Source organism: Podarcis cretensis (genome assembly GCF_951804945.1).
Source record: "Podarcis cretensis genome assembly, chromosome: 3".
Taxonomy (NCBI): Eukaryota; Metazoa; Chordata; class Lepidosauria; order Squamata; family Lacertidae; genus Podarcis; species Podarcis cretensis.
In genome coordinates, this window is record NC_137172.1 from 100,648,402 (window position 1) to 100,658,742 (window position 10,341).

Below are 10,341 nucleotides of genomic sequence, written 5' to 3' on the forward strand. Positions count from 1 at the left end.
CCCTATTTAAGGACGAAGAGATCCACAAGAAGGCCCGTAAAACATTAAAAGATTACTTTGAGATCAACAGGAAAACAGATGTGGAAAAAAGAATAATTTGGGACGCAAGCAAAGCCGTGATGCGAGGTTTCCTAATTCAACAGAATTCTATAAAGAGGAAGCAACAAAATGAGAAGAAGGAAAAAATTTTAGAAAAAATAAAAGAAGGAGAGAAGAAGCTGAGGTCCAAACCAAAGTCCCATGAGATTTTGAGAGAAATAAAGTTTTACCAGATGCAGTACATGGAGCTCATGAACCAACAAATAGAATGGAAGATAAAGCAAATGAGACAAAGAACTTTTGAATCAGCGGATAAATGTGGGAAACTTCTGTCATGGCAACTGAAAAAAAGGCAGAGAATGAATACTGTAACAAGTCTAGAAGTGGATGGAAAAACTATCCACAAACCTAATGAGATAAAGAATTGTTTTCAAAGTTTTTTTAAGAAATTGTATGCACAAGGGCCAATCAATGAACAAGAAATAGAAGAATTCATCAGAAAATACGGTCTACCAAAAATTCCAGAACAAAGTAAAAGGATCTTAAATGAGGAAATAACAGAACAAGAAATAGAGGGTGCCATCCAAAATATGAAATTGGGAAAATCACCAGGACCAGATGGCCTGACGGCCAAATACTACAAAATGCTGAAAGAATGGCTGATACAACCATTGAAGGAAGTTTGCAATGAAATTTTGAAGGGGAAAAAGGCACCTGAATCGTGGAAAGAGGCTTTCATCTCACTTATACCGAAAACAGAGACTGAGAAGAATCAGGTCAAAAACTACCGCCCTATATCTTTACTCAATGTGGATTACAAAATTTTTGCAGACATTTTGGCAAAAAGATTGAAAAGAGTGTTGATAGAAGAGATTCATAAGGACCAAACAGGCTTTCTCCCAGGTAGACATATGTCAGACAACGTGAGGAACATTATAGACATTTTGGAGTTGTTAGATGTTGACATTAACAGGAAAGCAGTTCTGATTTTTGTGGATGCGGAGAAAGCCTTTGACAATATCTGTTGGACTTTTATGAAAAAGAATCTCCAAGGGATGGGGGTAGGTCAAGGTTTTGAAAACGGTATAGGTGCAATATATTCTCAACAAAAGGCCAAGTTAATTGTAAACAATGTGGTAACAGAAGAAATACCCATAGAAAAAGGTACACGGCAGGGATGCCCAATATCCCCTTTGCTTTTTATATCAGTCCTGGAGGTTTTGTTAAACATGATTAGAAAGGACCAGTTGGTTAAAGGAGTTCAGGTCGGAGTTAGACATCACAAATTAAGAGCATTTGCAGATGACCTAGTATTGACCTTGCAACAGCCAGACACTAGTACTAAAAGAGTATTAGAACTAATTGAAATATTTGGTCGAGTAGCAGGTTTTAAATTGAATAAACAAAAAACGAAGGTGTTGGAAAAAAATTTAACAATGGAAGAAAGAGAGAGTTTTCAGAATGAAACAGGCTTGGAAATAACAAAAAGGGTAAAATACCTGGGGGTAAACTTAACATCCAAGAATGTGAACTTATTTAAGGATAATTATGAAAAATGTTGGTCAGATGTTAAAAAGGATCTGGAAATATGGTCAAGGTTGAAACTTTCCTTGTTAGGCCGAATTGCTACTATTAAGATGAATGTATTGCCTAGAATGCTGTTTTTATTCCAGATGTTGCAGATTGTGGACAAGATGGACTGTTTCAAGAAGTGGCAGAAAGACATATCAAAATTTGTCTGGCAGGGCAAAAAGCCCAGAATTAAATTTAAGATTTTAACTGATGCAAAGGATAGAGGGGGGGTTTGCCCTGCCGGACTTAAGACTTTATTATGAATCAGCAGCTTTCTGCTGGTTGAAACACTGGCTACTTCTTGAGAACACTGACATTTTGGATCTGGAAGGGTACGACAATAGTTTTGGTTGGCATGCATACTTATGGTACGACAAGGTAAAGGTGTATAAAAGCTTTAAAAACCATATTGTAAGGAAAGCATTGTATAACGCTTGGATTAGATACAAAGATTTGATGGAAAGTAAAACTCCTAGGTGGGTGTCACCAATGGAAGCTAGGGAAGTAAAAAAGCTTAATATGGATTCTAAATGGCCAAAATATCATGAGATTTTAGAATATGATGGCGAAAGGGTGAAACTTCAGAGTTATGAGAAACTAAAGCCTAAGGTTCGAGATTGGTTGCATTACCATCAGATAAATGAGACGTTTAAACAGGACAGGAAAATAGGATTTCAGAAAGAGAAGTCAAAACTAGAAACAGAATTGTTGGAACCCAATACTAAGAACTTATCAAAAATGTATAACTTGCTGTTAAAATGGAATACACAGGATGAAACGGTGAAATCAGCTATGATTAAATGGGCACAAGATATCGGTCATGATATTATGTTTGCTGACTGGGAACAGTTATGGACCACCGGTATTAAATTTACTGCATGTAATGCCTTAAAAGAAAATATTATGAAAATGATCTACCGGTGGTACATGACCCCAGTCAAGCTTGCAAAAATTTATCATTTGCCTAATAATAAGTGTTGGAAATGTAATGAGACTGAAGGCACTTTCTACCACCTTTGGTGGACCTGCCCAAAGGTGAAAGCTTTCTGGGAAATGATCTATAATGAAATTAAGAAGGTCCTTAAGTGGACTTTTCCTAAGAAACCAGAGGCTTTCCTCTTGGGCATGGTGGGCCAAGTGGTGCTAAGGAAGGATAGGAGTTTCTTTATGTATGCCACTACAGCAGCAAGAATTCTACTGGCAAAGTATTGGAAGACGCAAGAACTACCTACTCTGGAAGAATGGCAAACAAAGGTGATTGACTTTATGGGACTGGCCGAGATGACGGGCAGAATCCGGGACCAGGGGAAAGAGACAGTGGAAGAGGACTGGAAGAAATTCAAAATATATCTTAAAAATAATTGCAAAATTGAGGAATGTTAAGATGTCAGGGGGTAAGAAGTTAAGAATTGCAGCAGTAAACAAAAAAAACTTAAGAAATTTTTATGAAAGGGAATTAAGACAATGGACCTAAGGGTTGCTAAAGAATTATTAAACAAGGATGCAGGGATGGGGAGGTATGGGGGAGTCAAAGAAAAAAGGGTATGAACTGATGAGCTTGAAGTCATACTGTTTTATACTGTTTTTATTATTTGTTTGGAAAATTAATAAAAATTATTATAAAAAAAAAAAACAGACTGCTAAATCCTACTCGCTGGTTTATTTTATGTTCATGGCTTGCTTACTCTTTCTCTCACTTGCTTCCTTTGTCATGTAAACACACATGGAAGGAATTCACCGAGTAAGAGCCCTGTCTTTCGTTTGCAACTGCAACTTCTGACAGTCACCACAAATGCAAAGTGTGATTCATAACAAAATCTGCCTGTTTACGGAACAGCAAGAATTTGAACAGGCGGACAAGTATGTGAACACATTTTTAATATTTCAGTGGAACTATTACTAAATTACAGATGAACATCCCGTCATATTCTGGAGTTTGATGAGGAGATTAATTAATAGTGTCAGATCCTTGCAGGAAGGTAATTATGTGTGATAAGGTCACGCTGGGAAATAATTTGGTCATTTTGCACACATTCTGTTCCTCACACCTATCTCCACAATCATGAGATCTTGGGGGGAAATCATTTTAGAGAGAGTTTTCTCTAAAATGTACCGATTCCTCCTTGACTGGGAAGTCAAGAAGGAGGAGGTAAAATCAGTAATGGTTAAATGGGCTCAGGATTTTGGTTACAACATCCCTATGGATGCCTGGCGAAAAGCTATGGAAGGTAGATATGAAGTTCACCGCATGTTATGCCTTGAAAGAAAATTTTATGAAGATGCAATTCCGTTGGTACCTGATGCAATTAAAATTATCTAAAATATATAAAAACACTTCAAGTAAATGTTGGAGATGTGGGGAAGAGGAAGGTTCAATCCCACATATGTGGTGGACCTGTAAGAAAATAAAGAATTTTGGGATGTAATCTGTAACGAGCTCAAAAGAATGTTTAAGGTCTCCTTTATTAAAAAAAAAAAAATGGAAGCCTTCCTCCTGGGGATACTAGGCATAGATATACCAAAAAAAGTGAGGGAAATATTCTTATACACCACAGTAGCTGCAAGATTATTAATTGCTACAAATTGGAAAGGGGAAAAAATCCTGAGTAAACTGGAGTGGCAAAGTAAACTGTTAGAATACGCTGAGTTGGCAAAAATGACAGGGAAACTGAGAGGTCATAGTGAACAGATATTTATTAAAGAATGGGATGTGTACAGAAAACACCTTAAGGAACATTGTAATAATATGGCGGGCCTTAAATGACTCCTGCTATATTGTGGATACTTATAGGAGAATAAGTCTTTAATGGAAATTAATAAAGGAAAATGGATAGTGCGTTAGAAAAAATAAGTGGTAGATGCATGATGGGGTGACGGGAAGTCATCATAGATGTAAAAAGAATTTATTGTGATTTGATGTAACATTTATTACTGTTTTCTTTCTAGATGAATTTCTGTTCATTGTTTCTCTTTAGTTTCAATAAAGCATTAAAAAAAACATTTTAGTGAAAGCTGGGATTTTCAGGAAGCAAATTGCTAGATGCTAAAATCAGAAGAGATTCCTATAGCCATAGACTATGAAAATTCTGTATTTTAATTTTTTTTAGTTCTCCCTTATGCATGATAGAAAGCAGAGGACTATTTTGAGTGCTTTCTCCATATGCATGTTTGGAAGCCTAAACCTATTCAGTCATAGCATCAGAGTGCTAAATAACATTAGTGTTTATCTCCATAGCTAATTAGCGGAAAGAATGCCAGTATTAGATCCAAATACCTAGCTAGGAAATGTTTAAGAGTGGGGCGGCAATATTATCTCTGCCATGTACAGGAACCTTAAAATGGCCTCAGTGTGACACCAGGGTGCCAGACTGTGATAGGTCTTTGGACTAATTCCGCAGAGCTCTTCGTATGTTCTTCTTAAATTCTATGAGTTGTGGTATTTGTGTGGATGTTCTGTGTAACATCAAAAAATGTATATAGGAAGTGCAGTGTAAGCGATGGAAGTCAATCAATGAATTTTTATTATTATTTTCATATTGAGATATTTGTAGAATAAATTTGGAAGAAATTCTTCCAACTTTTCTTCTTCTTCTTTTCTCTTTATTTCTTCTTCTTTTTTCTTCTCTTCTTTCCCCCCTCTTTTGTTCCTTTTTCATGTATATGTGCTTATTTGAAGTGTATATGTGTGTACGTATTTGCTGTGTTTTGCTTATATTTTGAAACAATTATGTGAAATAAAATTTATTTTTAAAAATGAAGTGATATGTGGGATCTGCAGAGAGGAAATATGTGTATTCTGAAGAAATATATGCGCAAGGGTGGTGTTCAGTTCCATTTGTGAACAGAAGCTACTCAAAGGTCTGAGCATCCATTTTTTGCTGGCATATAGCGACATACAGGTTTGTTTCTGAATGTATGGAAGAACTGGAATGCAGCAGTAAGCTGCATGAAATAATGGAATACTACCATGGCGATCAGTATCCCTTCCCGGCATACCTCTCCATCAATAGCATGCAAGCCCAGCTGTCTTTAGGTCCGTTGTGCTTACAGGTTGAACACCTGAACCATTCAATTAAAATGCTCATTAGAGCGATGCATTCTGCTATATTCTAACTGTTCAGTCAATGCCCTAGGGGCCTAGAATAAAAAAATTAAAAAGGTTTAAAGGACTTCAGCTTGCATTTATTTCACTTTTTCATTCTATCTGGGTGATACCCTGCCCACTCTGAGTAGCAAGAGCAAACCTTTTTTTCTCTCTCCTGGAAATCTAAATGTTCTGTTCTTTATGTTGATACCTCCTTTATGTATCCACTGCCAGAGCGAGTGTCAAAAAGAGATTATGTAACTCTGGAACCTTGCTTCCTTCCCGCAGTTGACACCCACTATTTTTTAAAAAAATATTAATTTAAATGGCCAGGTTATAACAACTTGACATTTCAATTGGAATTTACATTGGTGTTATGACCTTCCCTGTGTCTAGATATGGAGCAATAACCTTCAGTGGTAACAAGAACGTGGTGTCAATATTGGCACTATAGTTTTAAATTATAGTCTGGATGTGTCAGTCAATATTGAGGATGGTAGCATCCCTCACCCACCCACCCTGAGGTTTAAGGAAAATGGTTATTTTATTTGTTTAAAACTATTTGAATAACCCTTACTTTGAGCTAGCCAAAGTGAAACTGAAATGGATTCTCCTTTTGGGCCAGAACTGAAGAGGAGGAGAACCCAGACATTAATCCCTACAGCCGTTAAGCTTATTCTGCACCCTGCTTCTAATTTCTCACATACCAGACATTAAGAACATTCTTATGCCACTTGAACAGTCATGGGAGAATTATGGGAAATGTAGTTTGCTAAAGGTGCTGGGAATGGCAGTTCTGTGAGGTCAGCACCCTTAAACTACAGTTCCCAGAATTCTCCATGACTGTTAAAGAGTATAAGGGTGCTATGAAGGTCTGGTGTGGATGTGACCTAACAGTCTCAGGTCCTCTGAACCAAACAAAAACATTCTCTATGGGGTTTTTCTGTAAAAAAAAAAAGGGGGAGTCAGAAAAAAAAATCCATTTCCAGTTATGGATCTCTCAGGTCCCTATCACAAACTTCAGTGCTGAACTTCAGTGAACAGAGGAAGCTGCCTTCCTCTGAATCAGACAAATCTGCTCCACTTCCCAGTGGGGAGGAGTCGCGGTGGACCGCGTGGCCACCCACTCCCCACCGGGGGCGAGGGACTTTGTCCCCCGTTGCCTGGGGGATCCCGGCCACATCAGAGCCCGGCTAGCCAAATTGCTGGCCGGAGGGCATGGCTGGGGCCGTTTAAACAGAGGAGCGAGCCAGAGGACTTCCTCTTTGGCTCGCTTCCTCAATCACCTGCCCTCCCTCCCTATTTTGCAGGTCAGGCAATGGCCTTGCTATGGACTTTAGCTGGTCGCCTTGGTTGTCCGAGGGGCCTGGTAGGAATTTTTCCACTTGGCAAATTGGCACTGGCCACTTGGTTTTCGCCTGCCTCGTAGCAATCGTCACAACTTTGTTAGGATTACGGTTAGGCATTGTTTGACCTTGTGTGGGGGAGGGGAGGTGTGGCCAGCACCTGCCCCTCCATGCTTAAGGGTATTCCGTTAAAGGAACCCGGGGGTGTTGATCTAGTCTGAAGCCCGGCTGGGGGGCTAAGGCCTTGACACGACCCTGACGGGAACACCAGGGGGAGCTTGAGTTGGTTTGCATTGACAGGGCTCCCCCTACCGGTGGCTTACCCTTACTGGACTTCCTGCACAATGGGCAGGAGTCAGATATAAAGGTAAAGGTAAAGGTACCCCTGCCCGTACGGGCCAGTCTTGACAGACTCTGGGGTTGTGCGCCCATCTCACTTAAGAGGCCAGGGGCCAGCGCTGTCCAGAGACACTTCCGGGTCACGTGGCCAGCGTGACATCGCTGCTCTGGTGAGCCAGAGCCGCACACGGAAACGCCGTTTACCTTCCCGCTGGTAAGCGGTCCCTATTTATCTACTTGCACCGGAGGTGCTTTCGAACTGCTAGGTTGGCAGGCGCTGGGACCGAGCAGCGGGAGCGCACCCCGCCGCAGGGATTCGAGCCGCCGACCTTTCGATCGGCAAGTCCTAGGCGCTGAGGCTTTAACCCACAGCGTCAGGTCCAATTAATGCCTAAGCCAATACCGCTCACATTCTGTAATTTCAATAAAGTTGTGGCCAAAATTTGCCCAATAACATAAACCTAATATCCGTGTCCTTGTGTGAGTTATTTCCAACGAGGGGGTGGCTGTGGGGTCTCAACACGCAACAAGTCTATCTTGCCCAGTATTGTGTAGCAGTGGCTCTCCTGGATTTCGGACAAGGGTCTCTGCCAGCCCTACAGGGAGATGCAAAGCAGATGCTCTACCGCTGAATTAAAGCACACTTCCCTTCAATGGAAGGGGTAGCTGTACATTTGCATCTCTTTGTGACTTTGTGCACTTGTGTCCTCTAACAAAGCGAATAGAGAAATCCTTTCACTCAAGGAAGTCCTGTGTGTGCATTGAAAAAGTAGTAGCCAGGAGGAATTGACGAGTCAGGCTGCTAAACAAGCAAAGTGGATACCACTTTGCTGATCTGTTTTCAAAGGGTAAGCCAATATTTGGCGGTGGTTGCCGTTGTCATACGATTCCCAACTGTCTTTCTTCAACATCCCTAAGGAATAGACTAGTGAGATCCTGCTTTGAGATGTGGAAAGAAGCCATTGTGTAAAAATAGAAAATAGAAATAATAAAAAAGCATTTTTCTAGAACAGATGCCAGATGTACTGGGCACTTGCATTGATTGTTTTTATTTTTAAGTGCATCCTTTGCCAGCTAAAGGGAAGTAAAGTAAGCTGAAGCCATAATTTTGTTGGAAGGAATGTCATCAAAGTTCTGAACAGAGGCCTCAAGGCTGCATCCTTCATATATTTTCTTCCAGAAAAGGAGCTGCTGGCTGCAGACACTTGATCTTCCGCTGCTTGTTTTTTCTCAAGCAGTTTTACTCGGTGTTAATTCAGAAGATCTGGGAAGATTAAAATATTTGTTTGTGTGACTCTCTTAAAGATGAAGCATCAGGTGCATCAATTACATTCACACAGAAACCCCATGCCAGAAGGCATCCTCCAAATCTCTCCGTTTAGAATATCTCGTAACCGTAAAAACGAGCACTACAGTCATTTAGCCAAGATGTATGAAATTCCATAGAACCAGATGGTCTCCCTGAATCATTCATGATCTTGACTTGGCAGCGCACAAGGACCTTGACAAAAGCTCCAGTTCATTTTCTGATAGGCAAACCACTGAATGACTTGGAACTATGAGTCTGTGCTGATAACAGGCTGATTAACAAGTGAGCATGCTTCCGTCAGCAGCAATACTTCAGTGAAACATGTTTCTCTAGGGCCGAAAGCGGCATTACGTCTAACTGTTTTGAAAATATAAATGAAGTTAGGCATTTCCTCCTGGATGCACAAGGTCACTTCAGGATTTACCAAATGGTGTCACCACATGAGAGGGACAGTGACGATCACTCCCATCTTGTAAAACAGGGAGCACTGTCTACTTGTATAGGTCTTCTATCATTCCTTCAAACATTCCTCAGATGAAAATGGGGACATTTCTCACTCCCCCACAACTGACCCTCTTTGACACCCTGTTTTTTGTCCTCCCCCTGAGCATTTCCTATCAGAAGAAGAGCAACTGCCACCACCATCTCACCAATGGAATACAGCGAGCACACCCTCCGCCGTCCTGAGAAAGCAGCTTAATCCTGATTTTGTTTTATTTTAGTCTTTGGTAGATTTACAATAAGTAAAACACACAGAGTGCGTCCGCCATGGCGTTTGGCAGCTTTCCCAGAACATGGGAAGTCATTTTAAAATTTATAGTTTGGAATGTATAATTGGCTTTATTATTTGCATTATGCTGTGGTAAGATTTGGTATCGTATTAATTGGAGTATTATTAATAAAAGAATTAATTAAAATTATTTATAAAAAAGCCAATAAATAAATTTTAGAAAGGGGCAAGATTAGATATGGGGGCACAAAGCATTTTTTTTCAAAAAAATAAAAATAAATCAAGACTTCTTGTGCTCCGCTCTTCTTCCCTCCCTCCCATCAGACGTGAAGGAAATAAGCAGCTATCCTATCTTTAAAAGACATCTGAAGGCAGCCCTGTTCAGGGAAGTTTTTAATATTTAATGCTGTATTGTTTTTAACACTCGATTGGGAGCCACCCAGAGTGGCTAGGCAAACTCAGCCAGATGGGAGGGGTATAAATAATAAATTATTATTATTATTATTATTATCATTATTCCCCTTTCTGCTGCCCAGGGGGGCCCTGCCCCCTGCCTGTCTCTCAGAGCTGGCACATCACAGGGGTCTGGGCCTTGGCAGTCTCTGCTTCTCTTCCTCCTCACCTGCTCTACAGCTGCCAGTATGAGCTTCCCAAGGGAAGAGACCACCAGCAGCAGAGAGGCCATGGGGAGGCAACAGGATGCCCTCTCACAGCTCCTGTCACTCAGGACATGTGCCAGCTCTTCCTCCCCAAGTTCAGCTGAGGCAGCACTGGTGGAGGAAAGAGGGAGAATCTGGGATCAAATCAGAGGTCAGAATGGCTTTCGTAATTCCGGGACTGTCCCTGGAACATCGGGACACTTGGAGGGTATTTCATTGTATTTTGCAACCCTGATTTTCCAGGGGCCATAAATGGGGGGAGG